Source organism: Schistocerca gregaria, chromosome 2 (genome assembly GCF_023897955.1).
Source record: "Schistocerca gregaria isolate iqSchGreg1 chromosome 2, iqSchGreg1.2, whole genome shotgun sequence".
In the NCBI taxonomy this organism is placed as follows: domain Eukaryota; kingdom Metazoa; phylum Arthropoda; class Insecta; order Orthoptera; family Acrididae; genus Schistocerca; species Schistocerca gregaria.
The window spans coordinates 1,053,155,595-1,053,180,569 of NC_064921.1; the positions used below are offsets into that span (position 1 = coordinate 1,053,155,595).

The 24,975-nt window shown below is 44.5% G+C and overlaps 1 pseudogene; it reads right to left on the bottom strand.

Annotated features, from left to right (window-relative positions):
• The window catches only part of LOC126335580 (ATP-binding cassette sub-family C member 4-like), a 361,394-nt pseudogene extending 345,164 nt beyond the window's left edge, over positions 1-16,230 (bottom strand).
• Between the last annotated feature and the right edge of the window lie 8,745 nt (positions 16,231-24,975).

Here is a 24,975-nt window from a genome sequence, read left to right on the forward strand (position 1 = left end):
CCGCTCCCGTCGCCGTTTTTTTTTCCGCGCTCACTTTCTTCTTACTGTGCACGGCCGCCTCCTAACACCCTCCTCCACGATTGACACGCCGCTCCCGTCGCCGTTTTTTTTTTCCGCGCTCACTTTCTACTTACTGTGCACGGCCGCCTCCTAACACCCTCCTCCACGATTGACACGCCGCTCCCGTCGCCGTTTTTTTTTCCGCGCTCACTTTCTACTTACTGTGCACGACCGCCTCCTAACACCCTCCTCCACGATTGACACGCCGCTCCCGTCGCCGTTTTTTTTTCCGCGCTGACTTTCTACTTACTGTGCACGGCCGCCTCCTAACACCCTCCTCCACCATTGACACGCCGCTCCCGTCGCCGTTTTTTTTTTCCGCGCTGACTTTCTACTTACTGTGCACGACCGCCTCCTAACACCCTCCTCCACGATTGACACGCCGCTCCCGTCGCCGTATTTTTTTCCGCGCTCGCTTTTTACTTACTGTGCACGACCGCCTCCTAACACCCTCCTCCACGATTGACACGCCGCTCCCGTCGCCGTTTTTTTTTCCGCGCTCACTTTCTACTTACTGTGCACGACCGCCTCCTAACACCCTCCTCCACGATTGACACGCCGCTCCCGTCGCCGTTTTTTTTTCCGCGCTCACTTTCTACTTACTGTGCACGACCGCCTCCTAACACCCTCCTCCACGATTGACACGCCGCTCCCGTCGCCGTATTTTTTTCCGCGCTCGCTTTTTACTTACTGTGCACGACCGCCTCCTAACACCCTCCTCCACGATTGACACGCCGCTCCCGTCGCCGTTTTTTTTTCCGCGCTCGCTTTTTACTTACTGTGCACGACCGCCTCCTAACACCCTCCTCCACGATTGACACGCCGCTCCCGTCGCCGTTTTTTTTTCCGCGCTCGCTTTTTACTTACTGTGCACGACCGCCTCCTAACACCCTCCTCCACGATTGACACGCCGCTCCCGTCGCCGTATTTTTTTCCGTGCTCGCTTTTTACTTACTGTGCACGACCGCCTCCTAACACCCTCCTCCACGATTGACACGCCGCTCCCGTCGCCGTTTTTTTTTCCGCGCTCACTTTCTACTTACTGTGCACGACCGCCTCCTAACACCCTCCTCCACGATTGACACGCCGCTCCCGTCGCCGTTTTTTTTTCCGCGCTCACTTTCTACTTACTGTGCACGACCGCCTCCTAACACCCTCCTCCACGATTGACACGCCGCTCCCGTCGCCGTATTTTTTTCCGCGCTCGCTTTTTACTTACTGTGCACGACCGCCTCCTAACACCCTCCTCCACGATTGACACGCCGCTCCCGTCGCCGTTTTTTTTTCCGCGCTCGCTTTTTACTTACTGTGCACGACCGCCTCCTAACACCCTCCTCCACGATTGACACGCCGCTCCCGTCGCCGTTTTTTTTTCCGCGCTCACTTTCTTCTTACTGTGCACGGCCGCCTCCTAACACCCTCCTCCACGATTGACACGCCGCTCCCGTCGCCGTTTTTTTTTCCGCGCTCACTTTCTACTTACTGTGCACGACCGCCTCCTAACACCCTCCTCCACGATTGACACGCCGCTCCCGTCGCCGTTTTTTTTTCCGCGCTGACTTTCTACTTACTGTGCACGGCCGCCTCCTAACACCCTCCTCCACCATTGACACGCCGCTCCCGTCGCCGTTTTTTTTTTCCGCGCTGACTTTCTACTTACTGTGCACGACCGCCTCCTAACACCCTCCTCCACGATTGACACGCCGCTCCCGTCGCCGTATTTTTTTCCGCGCTCGCTTTTTACTTACTGTGCACGACCGCCTCCTAACACCCTCCTCCACGATTGACACGCCGCTCCCGTCGCCGTTTTTTTTTCCGCGCTCGCTTTTTACTTACTGTGCACGACCGCCTCCTAACACCCTCCTCCACCATTAACACGCCGCTCCCGTAGCCGTTTTTTTTTCCGCGCTGACTTTCTACTTACTGTGCACGGCCGCCTCCTAACACCCTCCTCCACCATTGACACGCCGCTCCCGTAGCCGTTTTTTTTTCCGCGCTGACTTTCTACTTACTGTGCACGACCGCCTCCTAACACCCTCCTCCACGATTGACACGCCGCTCCCGTCGCCGTTTTTTTTTCCGCGCTCACTTTCTACTTACTGTGCACGACCGCCTCCTAACACCCTCCTCCACGATTGACACGCCGCTCCCGTCGCCGTTTTTTTTTCCGCGCTCACTTTCTACTTACTCTGCACGACCGCCTCCTAACACCCTCCTCCACGATTGACACGCCGCTCCCGTCGCCGTTTCCACTTCCGGAAGCAGTCTTGGTTCGCCTCTTGCTCGATCGCGAGAAGCGCCGTCTGCTAATTTTCGTTTATCTCTTCCATCGTTGCAACTCTTCGTTCTTTCAACGAGGTTTTCAACAATGGAAATAAAATCACGTCCGCAGGGGTCAGGTCAGGAGAGTACGCAAGTGTGGCAGCGCAGTGATTTCGTTTTTTGTGCAATAGTCACTCATCAACAGGCATGAATGTGCGCAAACTTACAGCAGTTACATATTAAACACAGGCCTGTGCATTGATGCCAACCGCATTTCTCTTCAACACATTATTGGCGCGAAATTACTAATGTTCCGAACCTAACCTAACCTCTCGTACAACTCTTTTTCATTTCATATGCAAAATTTTAGATCTGTACATTAATAACTACGGCTGCAATGTTTTTTGAGATAAATTTTTACATTTTCGGTTACACCCCCCCCCCCTCCCCTTAATGACGGTGCGATGTAGTATCGTTATGACTGATGACGATGAGATGTACAATTAGTTCTAGTTGTGGATAGTTTTATGTGCTACTTGGTCCCATTTCACACCGTTGACATTTACAGTCCTGTCAAATGAATAATATCTTCCGGTGTACTTCAGAATTGAGAGTTGCTTGCTACCCATGATTCAGTTGCATCAATATTCGTTTGCTTGATATTCCTTAGTGTACTACCCAGTACTTTTAAAATCCTGATACGACGCTACTCATCGATCTGTTCATTTCTTTAGCGGTTGCATTCCGATTCTCGAGTCCAGTTGGAGTTTAGAAGGGTCAATTGGTACATCGCCCAAAACTGACCCTAAAAATAACTAAAATTGGTTCATTAATGCTCTTATTTGTATTCTTAGCATCAGCGGCAGACCAATGAGGAATTAGAAATTTTCTGATGTACGCTTATAACTTACGATTCAGTGGTTTCCGTACCTGGTTTCGCTCTCTCACATTGATACGTTCATAAAACTTTGTACTGTCATCATCACACACTCCGTTTATGACAGGCTGACGTTTTTGGCTAAAAGAAGGGACCGCTCGATACGACAATGTCTTCGACATCTAAGAATGTTTGCTTTAATAACTGATGAAAGTGTGGAGACTAAGAGTTGTAGAGGAGGCCAAGGTTTGACGTTAGTATGTAGGTTCAGATTGATGTACGATGCAGTAGTTATGCAGATATGAAAAGACGTCAGAATAGTAGCTTAGCTGCAAACTGAATACCACAACAGCAACATGACCTCGGTTCCCAGTAAGGCCGATACTGTTAAATTTTCAAATTTAATCATTGCAACATTTATTCCGAGAGAATGGAAGATTTATGTCTCAAAGGTCATGGTTTCCTACAAGTTTGCCAAATTTACTTGACCACTTATTACACATGAAATGTGCTGACGATTCCTGCCTGTCAGTATTTTGATCTTCCGTTTCGAAGGGCTGAGGTTTAATAACTTCTTAGCGTTTGTACTTTCCCTATGTCCCTGTTGGATGGAGAATCTGAAATTTGACCGAATGAAAAAAAAAAAAAAAAACGTATCGGCCAGTATCAAGAATGATGTGCATGCACGTCGAACTCAACAGGGTCTTGCCTTTCGTCTCTTACGAGGCACAATAATATGCTGTTACAGATCTGCTGCAGGAACAGAAAACTGGCTAAAGCCGGAGATAAATTCTGCCGAAATTTTACACAGGCGCAACCCCTGTTCAGAAAGGATAGATTAAATAAAGTAGGTGGTGGTGTGCTTGTGTCTGTTGGTAGTAGTTTATCTTGTACTGAAATTTAAGTAGATAGTTCCTGCGAATTACTATGGGTAGAGGTTATACTCAACAGCTGTACCAAAATAATATGTGGCTCCTTCTACCGACCCCACGACTCAGATGATATAATAGCTGAACGCTTCAAAGAAAACTTGAATCTCATTACAAATAAGTACCCCACTCATACAGTAATAATTGGTGGAGACTTCAATCAACCTCGATTTGTTGGTGAAAATACATGTTCAAAGCCGGTGGTAGACAGAAAACATCTTCCGAAGTTTTACTAAATGCTTTCTGTGATAATTACTTCGAACAATTAATTCATGAGCCCACACGAATTGTAAATGGTTGCGAAAACATACTTGACCTCTTAGCCACAAATAATCCTGATCTAATAGAGAGCGTCATCACAGATACAGGGATTAGTGAACACAAGGTCATTATAGCGAGGCTCAAAACCAATCAACCAAAACCACTAAAAATAAACGCAAAATATATCTATTTAAAATAACAGATAAAAATTCGGTTGATGCCTTCCTAAGAGACAGTCTCCATTCTTTCCAAGCTAATTATGTAAGTGTAGACCAGATATGGCTCAAATTCAAAGTCACAGTATCGACAGCAATGGATAGATTCATACCGCATAAGTTAGTAAAAGACGGGACTGATTCACCATGCTACACAAAACATATCAGAACACTGTTGCAGAAGCAACGAAAAAAGCATGCCACATTCAGAAGGACGCAAAATCCCCAAGACTTGCTAAATTTCACGGAAGCTCGAAATTTAGTGCGGACGTCAACTGTCTCAAAATATTATAGAAAACCCAAAGAGATTCTGGTCTTACGTAAAGTACACCAGTGGCAAAAAACAGTCTATACCGTCACTGCGCGATGGAGATGGAAATGTTACCGATGATGGTGCCACTAAAGCGGAGTTACTAAATACAGTTTACAGTAATTCCTTCACGAAGGAAGACGAAGTAAATATACCGGAATTCGAAACCAGAACAGCTTTTAGCATGAGTGACATAAAAGTAGGTATCTTAGATGTAGTGAAACAACTCAAATCACTTAAGAAAGGCAAGTCTTCTGGTCCAGATGGTATACCAATCAGGTTTCTTTCACAGTATGCAGACACAGTAGCGCTTTTCTTAGCAATCATACACAACCGATCGCTTGACAAAATGTCTGTTTCTAAAGACTGGAGAGTAGCACAGGTCACACCTATGTTCAAGAAAGGAAATAGGAGTAACCCACTGGATTACAGACCCATATCACTGACCTAAATTTCCAGTAGGATTTTGGAGCATATACTGAACTCGAACATTATGAATCACCTCGAAGATAATGACTTATTGACACATAACAAACACGGATCAGAAAATATCGTTCTTGTGCAACGCAGCTAGCTCTTTATTCGCATGAAGTAATGAGTGCTGTCGACAAGGTACCTCAGATCGATTCCATATTCCTGGATTTCCAGAATGCTTTTGATACAGTTCCTCACAAGCGACTATTAATCAAATTGCGTGCATGTTGAGTATCGTCTCAGTTGTGTGGCTGGATTCGTGATTTCCTCTCAGAGAGGTCACAGTTCGTAGTGGTAGGCGGTAAATCATCGAGTAGAACAGAAGTGATATCTGGCGTTGTGCAAGGTAGTGTCATAGGCCCTCTGCTCTTCCTGATTTACATGAATGATCTAGGTGATAATCTGAGCAGCCCCCTTAGATTCTTTGCAGATGACGCTGTAATTTACCGTCAAGTAAAATCATCAGACGATCAATTCTAATTACAAAATGAGCTAGAGAGAATTTCTGCATGGTGCGAAAAGTGGCAATTTGCACTAAACAAAGAAAAGTGCGAGGTGCTCAACATGGGTACTAAAAGAAATCAGATAACTCTTGGGTATACGATAAATCGCACTAATCTAAGGGCTGTCAATTCGATTATGTACCTAGGAATTACAATTACGAGCAACTTAAATTGGAAAGACCACATAGATGATATTGTGGGGAATGCGGAACAAAGACTGCGCTTTGTTGAGAGAACACTTAAGAGGATGCGACAGACCCACTAAAGAGAACAGCCTACATTACACTTGTCCTTCCTCTTCTGGAATATGGCTTCGCGGTGTGGGATTGTTACCAGGTTACCAGGTAGGATTGACAGAGGACATCGAAAAGGTGCACAATAGGAGCGAGAGTCTCACTGATATGATACACGATTTGGGGTGGCAGTCATTGAAACAAAGGGGGTTTTCTTTACGGCGAGATCTATTTACGAAATTTCAATCACCAACTTTTCGAATGCGAAAATATATTGTTGACACCCACCTACGGAGGGAGAAATGATAATCATAATAAAATAAGAGAAATCGGAGCTCGAACGGAAAGATTTAGGTCTTCCTTTTTCCCACGCGCCATTCGAAGGTGGAATAGTAGAGAAGTATTATGAAAATAGTTCGATGAACCCTCTGCCAGGTACTTAAGTGTGAATTGCAGAGCAACCACGTAGATGTAGATGTAGATCTGCTGTTAAGTCACATAAGTACTCTCAACCTGAGATCCTACAATTTCCTTAAGAACAAAAATACAAATTAACATCATATTATGTAAAACATTAATCGGGAAGCAAGTAATAGAAATATCACGGATGGCAAAGAAGTGCTGGGTATGTTTTCTCACACTTTTTTTTTCTAAAAGAATGAATTACATTGTACACTCTGCCAAAAATTGGAAGTTCTTTCATAGGTCAAATATTCTTCATCATAGTTTCTGCATTCACATACGGTTGTTCCTTCTTCTGTTCCAAACCCACATGTCACTGTGAAAAGAATAAAGCACTGGATGTACACTACTGGCCCTTAAATTTGCTACACCAAGAAGAAATGCAGATTATAAACGGGTTTTCATTGAACAAATATATTATATTAGAACCGAGTGATTACATTTTCACGCAATTTGGGTGCGTAGATCCTGAGAAATCAGTACCCAGAACAACCACCTCTGGCCGTAATAACGGCCTTGATAAACATAGCTTGGATGGCGTGTACAGGTACAGCTGCCCATGCAGCTTCAACACGATGCTACAGTTCATCAAGAGTAGTAACTGGCGTATTGTGACGAACCAGTTGCTCGGCCACCATTGACAAGACGTTTTCAGTTGGTGAGCAATCGGGAGAATGTGCTGGCCAGGGCACCAGTCGAACATTTTCTGTATCCAGAGAGGCCCGTACAGGACCTGCAACATGCGGTCATGCATTATCCTGCTGAAATGTAGGGTTTCGCAGGGCTCGAATGAAAGGTAGAGCCACGGGGCGTAACACATCGGAAATGTAACGTCAACTGTTCAAAGTGCCGTGAATGCGAACAAAAGGTGACCGAGACGTGTAGCCAATGGCACCCCATACCGTCGTGCTCGGTGATACGTCAGTACGACGATGACGAATACACGCTTCCAATGTGCGTTCACCGCGATGTTGCCAAACACAGATGCGAGCATCATGATGCTGTAAACAGAACCTGGATTCATCCGAAAAAATGACGTTTTGGCATTCGTGCACCCAGGTTCGTTGTCGAGTACACCATCTCAGGCACTCCTCTCTGTGATGCAGCGTCAAGGGCAACCTCAGCCATGGTCTCCGAGCTGATAGTCCATGCTGCTGCAAACGTCGTCGAACTGTTCGTGAAAATGGTTGTTGTCTTGCAAACGTTTGTTGGCTCAGGGATCGAGACGTGGCTGCACGATCCGTTACAGCCATGGGGATAAGATGCCTGTCATCTTGACTGCTAGTGATAGGAGAAAGTTGGGATCCAGCACGGCGTTCCGTATCACCCTCCTGGACCCACCGATTTCATATTCTGCTAACAGTCATTGGATCTCGACCAACGCGAGCACCAATGCCGCGATTCGATAAACCACAATCGCGATAAGCTACAATCTGACCTTTATCAAAGTGGGAAACGTGATGGTACGCATTTCTCCTCCTTACACGTGGCACCACAACAGCGTTTCACCAGGCAACGCCGGTCAACTGCTGTTTGTGTATGAGAAATCGGTTGGAAACTTTCCTCATGTCAGCACGTAGTAGGTGTCGTCAGCATGTGTGAATGCTCTGAAACGCTAATCATTTCCATATCACAGCATCTTCTTCCTGTCGGTTAAATTTCGCGGTTGCTGCACGTCATCTTCGTGGTGTATCAATTGTAATGGCCAGTAGTGTAGATTAAAAGTCCCTCTGAAGACACATCTCTGCACTGACGTTTGGACTTCGCAAGACATGGCGGATTGTTCTTCTGGTACCACTCTCTTTTCATCCTTCCCTGCTCAATTCGCGAATGTTTGTTGGTGAAGCTCCACGTGAGCTCTGATTTCTCTGATATCCTCGTTGTGGTCATTTAGTGTGCCGTATACGGACTAAAGGAATATGTTGCTGGTCTGTTCTCGTAACACGCTCTCTTAGATTTCAAAAGCAGACCTCTGAGTGATGCAGAACGCATCTCTCGAAGCGTATATTACTGGAGTCGGTTGAGAACGCGTGTCTGAAGAAACTCTGCATCACGTTTCTAAATAACACAGGCGCTGCAATATCGTATTTATCCGCTGACACCGGGCAAGCGACTTCCAAGCAAAATGTTTCCCCTGTACGGGAATATACGTAATAGACGTACGAACACAGGATGTAGACACGTGGTTGACGGCATACAGGAGTTTGGGCCTGGCTCTGAGTCACGCTCAGGTAGCCAACGGTGAGCAGACTGCTCGTGGTAATTCGAAAATCCAGGTTCGAGTCCAGGCCGAGCACAAATTTCCATTGTCATTCCATTGCACAGTTGATGGTTGCTATATTCGCAACTGTGAACGCATTAAATGTATTTCGTAGCAGCTATCGCCGCTTCAGCGCGTCTTCCTTCCGTGAGGCACGCCACTCCTCACTTTACTCGCATTGTCGGTGGTGTTTCCCAGTAATACATCTGCTATGTGTGCTTAATGACTTTTTCTTCGTAAAGAGTTTAATAAGTCACAGCTGCAAAATACTAACGCGAATTCTTTACAGGCGAATGGAAAAACTGGTAGAAGCCGACCTCTGGGAAGATCAGTTTGGATTCCGTAGAAATGTTGGAACACGTGAGGCAATAATGACCCTAAGACGTATCTTAGAAGAAAGATTAAGGAAAGGCAAACCTACATTTCTAGCATTTGTAGACTTAGAGAAAGCTTTTGATAATGTTGGCTACAATACTCTCTTTAAAATTCTGAAGGTGGCAGTGGTAAAATACAGGGAGCGAAAGGCTATTTAGAATTTGTACAGAAACCAGATGGCAGTTATAAGAATGGAGGGGTATGACAGGGAAGCAGTGGTTGAGAAGGGAGTGAGGCAGGGTTGTAGTCTCTCCCCAACGCTATTCAATCTGTATATTGAGCAAGCAGTAAAGGAAACAAAAGAAAAATTCGGAGTAGGTTTTTAAATCCATGGAGAAGAAATAAAAACTTTGAGGTTCGCCAATGACATTGTAATTCTGTCAGAGACAGCAAAGAACTTGGAAGAGCAGTTGAACGGAATGGACAGTGTCTTGAAAGGAGGGTAAAAGATGAACATCAACAAAAGAAAAACGAGGATAATGGAATGTAGTCGAATTAAGTCGGTTGATACTGAGAGAATTAGAGTAGAAAATGAGACACTTAAAGTAGTAAAGGAGTTTTGCTATTTGGGGACCAAAATAACTGATGATGGTCGAAGTAGAGAGAATATAAAATGTAGACTGGCAATGGCAAGGAAAGCGTTTCTGAAGAAGAGAAATATGTTAACATCGAGTGTAGATTTAAGTGTCAGGAAGTCATTTCTGAAAGTATTTTTATGGAGTGTAGCCATGTATGGAAGTGAAACATGGACAACAAATAGTTTAGACAAGAAGAGAATAGAAGCTTTCGAAATGTGGTGCTACAGAAGAATGCTGAAGATTAGATGGGTAGATCACATAAGTAATGAGGCGATATTGAATATAATTGGGGAAAAGAGGAGTTTGCGGCACAATTTGACTAGAAGAGGGGATCGGTTGGTAGGACATGTTCTGAGGCATCAAAGGATCACCAATTTAGTACTGGAGAGCAGCGTGGAGGGTAAAAATCATAGAGGGAGACCAAGAGATGAATACAACAAGCAGATTCAGAAGGATGTACGTTGCAGTAGGTACTGGGAGATGAAGAAGCTTGCACAGAGTAGAGTAGCATGAAGAGCTGCATCAAACCACTCGCAGGACTGAAGACCACAAAAATGGTTCAAAGGGCTCTGAGCACTATGGGACTCAACTGCTGTGGTCATTAGTCCCCTAGAACTTAGAACTACTTAAACCTAACTAACCTAAGGACATCACACACATCCATGCCCGAGGCAGGATGCGAACCTGCGACCGTAGTGAAGACTACAACAATAACTAGAGTTTGTGGTGCAGAATGTTCTTGTAACCTGTAGGGAGCTCGTACTTGGGAGGGCCATAGCAGAGGCAAACGAGGACACGGAGTGAGCTAAATCGTGGGCCGTAAATCCTGAGCGCAGCGACCTGGTCGTGCAGGTGATCCCGTCAAGTCAAGTCAAGATGGGAGGTTCAATGAATAGAGTGCAGTCAGACTGGTTTGCTAATTTGGCTCCCGTAGCGAGGTTTGGTGGAAAGTGGTTGTGATTCTTCAGCTGACTTCGTCTTCTGGGCCTCCCCTGGTGGAGAACTTCAGGTCATTTCCTTGTGTTTTTCTGCGGACTAGGAGCCTGTGGAATTGCATACCATCTCAGATATATCGTGTGTCACGAGGGTGAACTTGCACGTCCGACATTTGACAACTGCAGCACACACCATCGTGCCTCTGAGTCCAACTGGTTGGGTCAGACCAGGGATGGGTGCACTTCACACCGAAATCTGCCGGGTTTCAGGGCTCTGATGGGGAAGTTCCCACGTTCTGGTAATCAGCACGCCAGACCGTGTAGTTTGCATGTTTTCGTGGAGGCGTCAGAACCTTACAACTGCCACAGTGCACCGCCCCTCGCCCAGAGCCCGCCATTTTTGGCTGCCGCCTGAGTCAAGGTGGAAAGGGTGAAAAAAACTGATGCATCGGCCCAGAGTTGGGCCACACAGGCGACTCGTGTAAACAAAGTCACACTACCTTGTAAAAGGGACTATTTCAGGAAAGAATTTATGTAGCTTCCACCCCCATTGTATGCTATGCCTATTGAACATATTTGTGTTCGTCATTTTTGTTAATATCTATCAGCTGTTCTCCAGAAATTTGTAGTTACTAAACGTTTAATAAAACCTGTCATTATTTTGTAAACTTAAATACGGCATTGTTCTCATTCATTCCCCATATAATATTCACTGTTTTTATTTTATTGGCGATGTACATGGCTAAACCAGCAATTTAAACTTCAGCATTATTAAATTAGTTAATTTGATTAGTACTTTGACTTCTGAAAGTGATTAAATGCTTAGGGCAACAAAAGTGCCGTGAGTAAATTCAGTAATTCATATAGAAGACTCATGTAAGTAGCACACGATTTGAAGCTTATTGCTACGATAATATTTTTCTTGATGTAAAGTTAATAACGTTTAGCTTCACTCAGACATATATTTATGCTTGAAGCAAGCGATGGCTAGTAGCTTTGCATCGCATTTCTGAATAACACAGACACTGCAATATCGTACCTACTCAAGAATGGTTTGCACTAGCCTTCTACACACCGTGTCCTTAACGAATATGCTACACTTTCACAAAATTCTTCCAATAAAATTAAGTTGGAATATTGGAAATAAGGAAATCCGTTAGGACTACACGGTATTATTGACCTAAAGGGATTTCTACACCAAGAATAGGAGCTGGGGGGGAAAATGCCTCAGAGGGCATTCCAGTCTTTGCAATGCTAGGTGACTGACGATCACCAGGCACTTGACTTCCCAGTGATCTTATTTAATTTTCATATTGTCAGTCTTCCTCATCTCATATCTAGAAAAAAAGCAGAAGTATCAGGGGGTGTTGCCCCGCTGAAGCCAGTTTGAGGATATAAAGGGCATTCAGATGAAAGAGGAAATGGTGAATGGTTTTGGAGAATACACAGGGGTCCAGAAAAATGTAGACACTCTTTGATAGTAAATATCTTTGCAACTAAATGACATATCGTTGCAAATTTGCGCAGTGGCGTAGTCCATTTTTTTCACAACAGGTCTTGTCCAGCATTTTCCAGCAGATCACAGTACAGCAATGAATGAAGTAAGATTGTTGTGTGAGCAACGCAAAACCGTACAGAAATGGTACTGGAAGTACGAAAACATGATGGAGGTACAACGGCAATGGTGTAATGTGTACAACACTCAGGTACCAACATGTACAACAATTTATCGTATTTGGGATAAATTCGAAGCCGACAGTACAGTTCGGGATGCGCATAAGGAAAGGTCTGGCTGACCAAAAACATCAAGGCCAGCATCCAGTGCTCTTCTTGCAACATTTTACTAGGTCACCTCAAAAATCTGTGATGCACGGCTCAAGTGCTCACGTGAAAGCGGGGTAAGCCGAACAAACGTATGGCGAATTCTGAAGGCTGCAAAGTGGAAAGTGTACATTCCGAAATCGCTGGACGCAGTAAACGAGGACGACCCGAATCGAAGGATGGAGCACTGCGAGTGGTTTGAATGCACCGATGAACGGTTTCGGTTTGCAGGGATGATTATTTGGCCTGACGAGGCGCAATTCAAACTGAACGGCGCTGTTAACCGCCGCAACTGCGTGCACTGGTGTCCATAATGTCGTCACGTTCGTTTGGACAAACGGGTTAGCTGGCTGTTTTTCAAAAGAGTTCCTTGCGGCGTCGGGGAGTGGCCATGTACGTAACAAACAGTATATCTTCTGAGTCCGTAGACGTATCACGGCACTCCACTGAACAGATATCTGAATGTTGTGCAGGGGCAGCTGAATTTAGTGAAACTAAACTTCTAATTGTTGTTGCTTATAGGTCCCCTAACTCCGACTTCACAGCATTTCTGCCCAAGCTAGAGAAGGTTCTTGATTCGCTTTATAGGAAGCACCAGAAATTAGTTACATGTGATGACTTCAATATAAATTTTGTGTATGATCGTGCAAGAGAAAGGATGTTGGTAGATCTCCTGAATTCATATGGTCTGATGCAGACTCTGGTTTTTTTTTTTTTTTCAACTAGGGTGTAGGGGAACAGCAGCACAGCCATAGACAATATTTTTATTCGTTCTTTATTACTAGATGGGCATTCTGTTCGTAAAAGCGTGAATGCTTTTCAGACAATGATGCACAAATTTTAACACTAAAAGGCTTGTGTACTCAAACAAATGTCACATGTAATTACAGACAATGTAGGAAACTTAATCCAACAGCAATAGAGAGTTTTTTAAACCTTGTCAAGGAACAAGAGTGGCAGGATGTTTATAGTGACGACGAAATGATGATAAATCTAATGCTTTGCTTAACACAGTTCTCATGCTCTTTGAGACTACCATCAGTAATAGGCAGTGCAGTTGACTGACTAGTGGGATAAGAATATCGTGTAGACCAAAGCGGGAATTATATCAAAATGTTAAAAGTAGTCACAATCAAACGACAGTAGCCCATTACAAACATTATTGTAAGGTGCTTAAAATTTTTATTAGGAAGCAAAGAGTATGTGGCGTGCACATAGAATAGCTAGTTCACAGGATAAAATTAAATCCAAATGGTCAGTTGTGAAGGAAATGTCTGGTCAGCAGCACAAGGTCTATGATATAAAGTCAGTTCGCAGTAAAAATATTTGTGTTGCTGATAACTGAGATATATGTACAGTATTTAACAACCATTTTCTGAGCATTGCTGATGAATCAAATAAAAATTTAGTTTCTACGGGAAATCATATAACTTTCTTGGCAAATGCCTTACTGAGATTGATGTCTGAAATTCTCCTCTGTGATACAGACAAGAGGGAGATTGAGTCAATAATTAAATCACTGAAGACTAAGGACTCTCATGGCTACGATGGAGCGTCTAGCAGAATATTAAAGTACTGTGCTGCACATGTTAACCCTGTACTTAGCCATATTCGTAATGTTTTCCTTTAGGAATGGTCAGTTTCCTGAGCGATTAAATACTCAGTAGTAAAGCCGCTTTATAAAAAGGGAGAAAGGGATTATGTAGACAATTTTAGACCTACTTCTATGACATCAGTGTTTGCTAAAGTTATTCAAAAGGCTGTGCATGTAAGAATAATTGATCATTTTATATCACAAGATTTGCTATCAAATGTACAGTTTGGCTTTAGAAGTCGCTTAACAACTGAAAATGCTATATTCTCTTTTCTCTGCGAGGTACTGAACGGGTTAAACAAAAGGTTTCGAACGCTAGGCATATTTTTTGATTTAACTAAGGCGTTTGATTGTGTTGATCACAAAATATTGCTCCAGAAGTTGGACCATTAATGAATACGGGGAGTAGCTGACAATTGGTTCACCTCTTACTTAAGCACATGCAGCAAAAGGTCATTATTCACATTGTTGAGAATGGCTGTGATGCAGGGTCAGAGTGGGGTACTGTCAAGTAGGGGGTGCCTCAGGGATCAGTGCTTGGACCACTCCAGTTCCTTATTTATATAAATAATATGCCATCTAGTATTACGGGTAACTCTAAAATATTTCTGTTTGCTGATGGCACTAGCTTGGTAGTAAAGAATGTTGTGTGCGACATTGGCTCGGTTTCAAATAGTCCAGTTCATGACCTAAGTTCATGGCTTGTAGAACATAAACTAACGGTAATCACAGAAAGACTCAGTTCTTACGGTTTCTAACAGACAATTCAACAAAACCTGACGTTTTAATTTAACAAAATGGGCATATGATTAGTGAAACTGAACAGTCCAAATTTTTAGGTGTTCAGATAGATAGTGAACTGTAGTGGAAAGCCCACGTTCAGAATATTGTTCAGAGACATAATGCTGCCATTTTTACTCTTCGAACCGTATCTGAAGTGAGTGATCGTTCGACCGAAAATTAGCCGCCTCAATGCAAATTCCCACTTGCCGCACACTACCAAAGCAGCGCGTCACAGCCCTTTCCCCACTCTTTGCTCGCCGCATCACACGAAGTCCCCGCGAGGTGAGGCGAGGAGTGCTCTTAACCGAATGATCGTATCAGCCTTCATGGCGCGTTTGTTCTTTAGGACTAACTATTTGCAGGAACCGAAATTTGGTGCACAGTATCGAAGATGAAGACGTGCTCATGGGTCTCAAGGTGTCTATTTCAGAGTTCACGTTTCCTGGCCTTTTTGTTTCAAATGATCGCTCCTATCATATCCCATAATACTGACCATTCCTCCTGAGACACCCTGTATAAGTGGATGTTGTTGTGGTCTTCAGCCTTGACACTGGTTTGATGCAGCTCCCCACGCTACTCTATCCTGTGCAAGCTTCTTTATCTCCCAGTACCTACTGCAACGTACATCCTTCTGAATCTGCTTAGTGTATTCATCTCTTGGTCTCCCTCTACGATTTTTAACCCCCACACTGCCCTCCAGTGCTAAATTTGATGCCTCAGAACATGTCCTACCAACCGGTCCCTTCTTTTTGTCAAGTTGTGCCACAAACTCCTCTTCTCCCCAATTCTATTAAATACCTCCTCAATAGTTATGTGATCTACTCAAGTGAATGTAGATGACCTTTTTGCCTGTGCTCTTGCCTCCCTTATTACTCTGCGGTTGTCGGTGGCTTCGTTTCTGTGCCTTTGTAGCAGCCTCCTTGTTTATAGTCTATCACAAAGGTACACAAAGTAATCTCACACGTCATTTGTAGAGCACTGGAGAGGACACCCGAAACACACAACTGAAAAGAAGGACAGACAGGCAGGCGAGTCACAAATGTGGAAACACTAAAATCTCGCCGCCTCTCGCTCACCACAGCAGCAGGATGGAGATGGGGCTGGCGGAGGCCCTGGGGTGCGGGTTCATCCTGCGGCTGGGGGTGCCCATGGCGCGCTGGTCCGATATCACCGACTCGGACTCGAGGCTGGTCGCCTCGTAGGCGACGGCCTCGTCGCTGAAGCCCACCGTGGGCCTCGGCGCCTGCCCCGGGGCCTGCTCCGCCTTCTCCGCTGCGCCCTCCATGTCCTGGCGCCGCCTCTGCAGACTGCGGCCGCAAACTGGGGCAGCCGCGCGCTGCACGCACTATTAAGGCGGTCTTCCCGCTCCCCCCCCTACGTGCGTTACGTATCACGCACGCCAGGGCGCCGACAACAAGGCCTGCACCAGCGCTTCCTTCTGGTGCAGGCACTAACCAGGCGCTCAGTCGTTACGGCGCCGAGCTCAGAAGCGAGCTTTCCTGCCTACAGTGCCGAATGTGGGAGACAGCAAGGCCTTTGGGCTAACCAATGAACAGTTACTGAATCTGGGTGCCATAGGCTGTCCGCACATGGAGCCACTCATACATATATGACTGACGTCGATTTTGAAAACGTATGCTGTACGCTTACCATACGTCTTAGTTTGTGTAGTGCTGTTCGGGTTAATGTTCAAAATGGTTCAAATGGCTCCGAGCACTATGGGACTCAACTGCTGCGGTCATCAGTCCCCTAGAACTTAGAACTACTCAAACCTAACTAACCTAAGGACATCACACACATCCTGGCCCGAGGCAGGATTCGGACCTGCGACCGCAGCGCTTGCGCGGTTTCAGACTGTAGTGCCTAGAACCGCTCGGCCACTCCGGTCGGTTCGGGATAATGTCCGAGACTGCAAAAGTATTCGAGGTTTGATGACTAGCAAAGATTTTCGTTATTTTAAACCTAATTGTTGGACTTGGCGTTTTTTAACACCTCAGGGGATCTCGGAGCGAGCGCTGACGACGATGCAGAGGAATGACTACCGATTTCGCCACACCTTGTCACTTACTCCTAATCGTTTGGCGACAGAACAGGGGCAACGTGTTTTTGTAGTTTTCATCTGTATGTTTTTGATTAGTTTATCTCTGTTTTCTTTTTCTCACGTTGTTTAGCAATGGGAAAAAGGAAATGTGTGTTTGTTGTTAACCTACAGCAGGAGTGCAAATTTCTGATTGACATTTTTCATGTTGAGATATGAGAATGAGCGATCTGTTTTACTTGGTAACATTCTTTATATAGCCAAGGTCACATTAATACTTACTTAGATTTGCGACGAGGAGGGGCTTTACAGCCGTCAAATAATTGTGGCACTTCACTGTAGATGACCATCAGCTGTTTATTTCTATGCTCATTGCTGCCAGTTTCGATCAGTAGACCATTATCAAGCTGAAGCTGCTTACACTTTGATTCGGCTTGATAATGATCTACAGATCGAAACTGCCAACAATAAGCATAGAAATAAACAGCTGACGATAATCTACAACCAAGTTTCACAAACACTTATTTATTGTCGATAACCGGTTTCGGCAAGCTTTCATGTCTTCTCCTGGTTTTCCAAAATGTTTGTTACAAAACGTGTCCATTGTGATTTGGAACCTCACAGCAAGTTGTCCCATTTGTTGATAAAACGCAAAGTTTTGTCAGAAATAAAATATTTACAATAAGAAAGTACTTTGTGCACAATGCCATTTCCGTATATTTAACGCTCACATATGATTTTCAAGTCTTAAAAAACACAACATACAATCATCTGTGAGCGCTAACTATACGGAAATGGCATTGTGAAAAAGGCGCTTTTTGACTGTAAATATTTTGTTTATGGCCGACGTTTGCGAAATGTACTACATTTTGCTAACTAATGAGATTCGAAATCATGATGAAAACGTTTTGTAACAAACATTTTTCGAAAATATAAGATGACAGCAAAGCCTGTTGAAAGCGGTTGACGTTAATAAATAACTACTTATCTTATCTTGGTTATAGAAAGATTTTTACAAATTTTTGAAGTTGTTTAATGACAGTAATAATGAAAATATCTATAGCACATTTTGTACTGAAGAACTTTCTGTTGCATATAAAGGAAAGGATGATATTAAGGACCACGTGAAAACTGCTAAACAAAGGACTGCCATTAACGCTACTGGTTCATCAAATATAAGAGATTTTTCGAAAGCGCAAGATGTGAATTGTGATTTGGAGTGTGCCACAAAAGAGGCTACATTTTCATATCACACTGCTAGAGAGAAACTCAGTTTCAAAACATCAGGTTGCACATCTAAACTGGTTGAAAACTTATATGACCCAACATTTTAATCTACTAGAACCAAAACCGAAACAATTACTCTTAACTTTATACACTCCTGGAAATGGAAAAAAGAACACATTGACACCGGTGTGTCAGACCCACCATACTTGCTCCGGACACTGCGACAGGGCTGTACAAGCAATGATCACACGCACGGCACAGCGGACAAACCAGGAACCGCGGTGTTGGCCGTCGAATGGCGCTAGCTGCGCAGCATTTGTGCACCGCCGCCGTCAATGTCAGCCAGTTTAACGTGGCATACGGAGCTCCATCGCAGTCTTTAACACTGGTAGCATGCCGCGACAGCGTGGACGTGAACCGTATGTGCAGTTGACGGACTTTGAGCGAGGGCGTATAGTGGGCATGCGGGAGGCGCGGTGGACGTACCGCCGAATTGCTCAACACGTGGGGCGTGAGGTCTCCACAGTACATCGATGTTGTCGCCAGTGGTCGGCGGAAGGTGCACGTGCCCGTCGACCTGGGACCGGAGTGCAGCGACGCAGCGACGCAGTGCCGTAGGGGACCGCACCGCCACTTCCCAGCAAATTAGGGACACTGTTGCTCCTGGGGTATCGGCGAGGACCATTCGCAACCGTCTCCATGAAGCTGGGCTACGGTCCCGCACACCGTTAGGCCGTCTTCCGCTCACGCCCCAACATTGTGCAGCCCGCCTCCAGTGGTGTCGCGACAGGCGTGAATGGAGGGACGGATGGAGACGTGTCGTCTTCAGCGATGAGAGTCGCTTCTGCCTTGGTGCCAATGATGGTCGTATGCGTGTTTAGCGCCGTGCAGGTGGCGCCACAATCAGGACTGCATACGACTGAGGCACACAGGGCCAACACCCGGCATCATGGTGTGGGGAGCGATCTCCTACACTGGCCGTACACCTCTGGTGATCGTCGAGGGGACACTGAATAGTGCACGGTACATCCAAACCGTCATCGAACCCATCTTTCTACCATTCCTAGACCGGCAAGGTAACTTGCTGTTCCAACAGGACAATGCACGTCCGCATGTATCCCGTGCCACCCAACGTGCTCTAGAAGGTGTAAGTCAACTACCCTGGCCAGCAAGATCTCCGGATCTGTTCCCCATTGAGCATGTTTGGGACTGGATGAAGCGTCGTCTCACGCGGTCTGCACATCCAGCACGAACGCTGGTCCAACTGAGGCTCCAGGTGGAAATGGCATGGCAAGCCGTTCCACAGGACTACATCCAGCATCTCTACGATCGTCTCCATGGGAGAACAGCAGCCTGCATTGCTGCGAAAGGTGGATATACACTGTACTAGTGCCGACATTGTGCATGCTCTGTTGCCTGTGTCTATGTGCCTGTGGTTCTGTCAGTGTGATCATGTGATGTATCTGACCCCAGGAATGTGTCAATAAAGTTTCCCCTTCCTGGGACAATGAATTCACGGTGTTCTTATTTCAATTTCCAGGAGTGTATTTTATAATACGTCGAGGTCTACGGGAAACATTAATTATGTAATAGTAACGAAGGATAGCTCAAAAAGAACTGAAGTAAAACTTGTTCAGGGTGTTGTAACATACTTCCGTCTGAAAGAGGGAATTCGGATTAAACTTTTGAATTTCGATGAAGTGTCAGGTGAAACTGCTCAAATTTTGACTGATTATCTTTTGCAGAGTGTGAAAAAACACAAACATCATAAGTTGATTTGTTATTCTACTGATAATACTAACAGCAATTTTGGTGGTGTAAGGAGAAAGGGGAATGAAATAGTTTTCAGAAAATTTGAGCGTGATTTAGATAGACCTGTCTTATAAATTAGTTATTCAGCTCACATTGTACACAAACTACATCGAAAAAAAATCGTCTAGTCAAAAATACAACTTAATAAGTAAAGATTGTTTCAATGAACTGTTGGAACTTCTAAATATTTCAAAAATATGTGCTCGGTTGAACCCAAAATATAAGGGTATACGTTCTGGGTAAACCTATATACTATGTTGAACACCTCGAAGGAAATGATTTATTGACACAAAATACGGATTCAGAAAATGTTCTTGTGAAACACAACTAGCTCTGTGTTCACACGAAGTAATGAGTGCTATCGACTGGGGATCTAAAACTGATTCCATATTTCCAGATTTCCATAAGACTTTTGACACCGTTTCTCACAAAGTACATTTAATCAACGTGAGTGGCTGTGGAGTATCGTTTCATTGTGCGAGTGGTTTCGTGATTTCCTGTCAGCAACGTCACGTCACAGAAGTTGACGGAAAGTCATCGAGTGAAGTGGAAGTAATAATTGGCTATCTGCAAGAACGTGTTATAGCCTGTCTGCTATTCTTATCTATACTCCTCTTAGATTGTTTATAGATGATGCTATCATTTACCGTCTAGTAAAGTCATCAGAATATAAAAAACAATTACACAATCATTTAGACAAGATATTTGTATGGTGTGAAAATGTGGCAATTGATTCTATATAATGAAAAGTGTGAGGTCCTCTGCATGTGTACTAAAAGGAATCCGGTAAATTTCGGCTGCACAAGAAATCACACAAATCTAAAGGCTTTCAACTCAACTAAATACCTACGGATCACAATTATGAACAACATAAGTTGGAACAATCACATGGATGATTTTGTCGGGAAGGTGAACTTAAGATTGCGTCAAAACTGGCAGAACACTTAGAAGGCGCAACAGTTTTAGTAAATATGCTGCCGACACCACGTTTGTCTGTCCTCTTCTGGAGTACTGGTGCACTGTGTGGGGACCGTACCAGGTATGATTTACGGAGCACATCGAAGAAGTTGAAAGGAGGACAGCCTGTTTTGTATTATCAAGGAATTGGGGAGACGGTGTCACCAATATGCTATGCGAATTGGGGTGGCAATCGTGAAAGCAAAGGCGTTTTTCGTTTCGGCGACATCTGTTCATAAAATTTCAATCACCAAATTTCTCTTGTGAATGGGAAAATATTTTACTGACGCCATCCTACACACGGAGAATTGATCATCTTAATAAAATCAGAAAAAACAGAGCTGGCACGGAGAGATTTAAGTGTTCGCTTTTCCGGCACTGTGTTCCAGACTTGAGCCGGAGGGAAATAGTGTCAAGGTAGTTCGATGAACGCCCTGCCAGGGACTTAAATATGAACTTCAGAGTACGTGTGAATGAAAATAGATAAGAATTCGTTCGTGACGGTAGTTGACAACGGGTCGCTTCGGAGTCACTTCCCGTGTGACTCGATGGAACGCCGCGTCTGGTGCAACAAGTCAGAAGTCCGGAAGTAACCAGTTACAGGCGGCACGCCATACTGCTCACCAGTGACTGTAGGTCCTCGATTCCGAGAAATCAGGGTCGCTTTTACGATGGCGAATGAAAAAGTTGGTTATAAAATCCTATGGCGCCATTCTAAAAGCACGTTGGATTGTTTTCCTTCCTCTAATTTAACATATTTTAAAATTATTTATATTTTCAAAAAATTATGTCGATTAGTGTCTCATTCGTAACGTGGTAAAGGAAACGCTTCAAAGTATTTTGGAAAGCTCTATCATAATCATCGTGCATTAATATTCATAAGAACAAAGTATGAAGGTCTGCATGTGTTATCCAGCGTTAGATTACAAATAAGCTAAATATTCCTCCCGTCAAAATACCTTACGCCATAATGGCTTTCGAGCACAGTAAGTAAACAATCAGCATTTGCAGCTTGCTTCTAACTACTGATACGATTTGTAAACTAAACTCAGTCCGAAAAGGCCTTGGAAGGCCCAACGGTACCGACCGGCCGCCGTATCAACCTCAAAACAGACGTCACCGGATGCAGATGTGGAGGCGCATGTGTTCAGCACACCGCTCTCCCGGCCGTATGTCAGTTTACGATACCGATATGATTTGTAACTGCAGTATATTTAACCACCATTCGCCACTTTTTCAGTTCAGGAATGCTTTCCACTCAATGCGGCGGCAGAGTTCGCAAAATTCTATGTCTGATCAAAACGATCAGCAATCTTTTTCCCGTCCTCTCCTTTCTGTACGACCATGTACATTCCCGTGAACACAGGTCTCAGTTCGCTGGAGCAGGGTGCTGTCAGCTGCAGATCTGTCGCCTGAGTGCTAAGGCCGTTATCAGTTCTCGCCGGACGCGGTGCACACACGGTGACGGCATCCCCCCCCCCCCCCCCCCCCCCACGTGAGGTGTCTGCACGTCGACTTGCGGTACACTCCGTAGTTCCCAGGGCCGGACTGGGCGGGGCCCTCTCCTCTGGTGTCAACTGCAGGGGCCAAACCAAACATTACGTTGGTTCTGGGACGAGATCAGCTCTGGAGTCCTCAGCCTACGCTACGCAGTGGAGACATTTTGCTACTTTGCATTGGTTAGGTGTGTGCTATTCTCCGAAAACGGTTAGTCCGATGTGGAATGCGTAATACTAGGTGTGGTGTGCCTACTGTAAGACCTTCTATACACACACTATCAGATTATTTGACTTGTCGCTCTAACGAAGTAGGCGAGTGTCAGCAACATGTCTTGTGGTGTTATCGTGGCGTGTTTTTCTTCTGCCGTTAGATCAGACGATAGAAATGCCACTTGCACACTTAGCGTAACAGATTGACGGTGACCAACTTTAAACAGAACTTGATTAATTTTCACACACATTTATTAAAATAATAACAATCATAAACCTTACTTAACTTGATTCTGGATGCTGTTTACAGTTGACAATATGAAGTTCCTTTGGTCTTGGTACGTTAAGCTTATTCTCACATATCTCTGATACTTGACAAAGTGTCTATTCATTTATCTTCATGGTGGTGCAGACTAATGCAGACTGACTGATCGGAGGTCTGTACACTCGTTGTAATACCTCGCGCTCTCAGGTATCACTGCGCGAGTGTGATCCGTGAGGAGGAAAGGTTCTACATTAGCAGCAATCTCATTGGCTGCCTTACATATTAATATGCGGATCGGCGGAAGCAGAATTTGGTCCGTCTCTAAGGCAGCGCCATCTCGTAGTGCGGAAACGGATGAGCGCTGCGCCTGCGCTGTTGTGCTTAGTGGGGCGCACTCTAGTGGGAAAGTTGTGTATGCGCTGACTATGTGGAACTATGTACGCAACACTAGGCGAAACTCTTTCGTGTCCACAAAAAAAAAAAAAAAAACACACACACACACACATCACATACAGCAGTTCCTTCAACAGAAAACTGAAAGAGTGAAACTCTCAAAACATTAATTTTTAACTCCCATAGCATTCACAGTAAAAGTCCTACGGCTCACAGCTCACATCGCTCATAGACAGCCGTCTCCACATTATATCAGGTACAGATTGTTGGCTGAAACTCCCAATAGAGAGCAGCTAAATTTTCGACAACACGTGCAGTGTATATAGGAAAGATAGACGACACTTTGAAAGAGGCGAAGTGTTTATAGACACAAGCAGAAAATATAGGTGTAGTGGGGTTCACTGAGTAGTAATACGGATATAAGTAACGGAAATCTTGCTAGTTACATTAAATGAGTGTTTCACCAGACCACCGCCGTCGATAGTAGAATCTTTCAAAGACAGCCTAAACTCTACTGCACGGAAATACTCCCCGAATACAGTAGCGATACACATTGTGTCCCAGTCCGGTTAGGACTATGGCTATGAAAAATAAAAGTCATGGATTATGTACCCAAAATCACTGTATTTATTCAAACTAGTCTCCCCCTGAATCACTACACAAATAAAATCGTTTTAAAAGTTTTATGAAACGGACACTATATTCTCTTTTTGGAATTGCATTTAGTAGTGGCATATAATATTCTTAGATGTCCTCAATTGTCTTGTAATGGCGTCCTTTCATTGCCAACTTCAATTTGGGGAACAACCAGAAGTCGTCTGGGGCCATACGGTTTGTGATATAGCGCCATGATCCATTTGTTGGGCAAAAACTCGCACACAATCTTCATTTTGTGGGCTGGGTCACTGTCGTGAAGGAGCAACAAGGAACCCACGTCTCTGTATGTGGGCCAGATTCGATTAATTCTGCCCACAAACGATGGAGGTCTCAAGAAACGTGTTGTTGTTTCGCTGCTCCACCGCCTTCATCAGACACTGTCAGACACATAATATTAAATTCGCGATCAGCAAAGCTTGCACTTTGGCCTTCTACGGTCGTGACGCCACGGCACACCACGAGATAGAACTTTAGTTTGGAATTTCAGACAAGCAGTCCTAACGAAAGTGGGTGATGCCTAACCTGTCAGTCAAAGGCTGAGAAAATTTTATTTCATTTATTAGCAGTAAGGACAAATGGTCTTACAAAGCAATACTGATATATAACACCTTCTGCAAATGGGCGTTCATGCCACCTTTGTGATCTTTGTTGATCTTCAAAGACCTTACTGTTACACATCATTGGATTCGTCTCGATAGCCGCTATCAAAAATTAAGTACCAAACCATAGCATCCCATTAAAAAAAGAAAAGAAGTTGACCTCCATATCTCTGAAGCGACCCCACCTAGCAACAAAAAACCAACGTCATATTATGGCCCGCGTTGTCCCATGAGGCTTTTGTCGCACAAAATTTTCAGCTCCTATCATACTTTCGGAGTTATTTTTGGTGGCAACGGTTAGTGACTCATTCTGTATATAAACCATGTCTATGTTTTCGGACATGTTCGAAAGAACAGACACTGCGTACGTATAACGGTGGTTAGAA